General features: G+C 50.7%; 1 long non-coding RNA gene across 1 annotated transcript; it reads left to right on the top strand.

Moving 5' to 3' along the window:
- The first annotated feature begins 6 nt into the window (after positions 1-6).
- Positions 7-994, top strand: LOC134114049 (uncharacterized). Its single transcript, XR_009946416.1, has 3 exons — positions 7-202; positions 290-445; positions 758-994. It is a non-coding gene; the product is annotated as an uncharacterized LOC134114049 (long non-coding RNA).
- Positions 995-1000: the final 6 nt, after the last annotated feature.

Here is a 1000-nt window from a genome sequence, read left to right as displayed (position 1 = left end):
TCAGTCGGTGTGTGTGTTGGCGGATGAGCAACGGGCCGTTATTAGCTCCCTTCAGTACTTCAAAGCTCTAGTGGACAGACTGGGAGTGGACAAACAGGTTTCTGGACCAGTCTGTGGTGGGCGGTCTGCTGGGTGGGGCATCCAGCAGAGTCCTTGAAGCGGTCCAGACTCTGGTCCAGTTAGAGCCACACCTACACAACAGGTAGGTAAACATGTTGATCTTTGATCCCCAATCATCAACAGAGTGACCCGTTGTCTCCTGACCCGACCTCTTCTGTCCGCTCTGCAGTAAGACCGTCACTCCTGTCTCACTCGTCTCTACCTGTCTCTGGCTCAGCTGATTCGCTGGGCCGATCAGGTAATGCTGCAAGGCATCGCCCACGACAACCAGGACTCAACAGCCAGCGTTACCTTGGTGATCAGGGCGGTGCTGGACGGGGTCAAGGTGAGAAAAAATATGGATTCCGGTGTTTTAGTCATGGAGTTCTGATGTACATGTTGACTGTGTCCTGTTCATGTCCTATTTGCGTCCTATTCATGTCCTGTTCTTCGCCTCTTAATGCTCTATTAATGTCCTGTTCATGTGCTATTCATCTCCTGTCATGTCCTTTATGTGTCTTCTTCATGTCCTGTTCCTGTCCTGTTCATGTTCTATTCGTCTCATGTCTGTTATCTATTCATAACCTAATCATCTTCTATTCTGGGGTCCTAGCAGCTTGTGTTGTTGTTGTGATTTATTCACCTGATTTTTTATCAGGAACTGGTCCGATTGGCTGCAGAGAGACAAGGCGACTCTGTCCCATTGTCTCCTGTCCAATGTGGGGTCACCGTGGGACAGACTTGTGCGTTTGACAACGTGCTGAAATCAGAGGGACTTCTTGCAAAGGAAGAGGAGGAGGAAAGAAGACGGCTCCTCCTAAACCCCCAATGCCCCTCACAGAACTCATCTCTCCAGTGTCCCTCGCCATGGTGTCCCACCCACAGGTGTCTCTCCGCCAGG

This window comes from Pungitius pungitius, unplaced genomic scaffold (genome assembly GCF_949316345.1).
Source record: "Pungitius pungitius unplaced genomic scaffold, fPunPun2.1 scaffold_182, whole genome shotgun sequence".
In the NCBI taxonomy this organism is placed as follows: Eukaryota; Metazoa; Chordata; class Actinopteri; order Perciformes; family Gasterosteidae; genus Pungitius; species Pungitius pungitius.
This window is presented reverse-complemented; position numbering and strand designations above follow the sequence as displayed.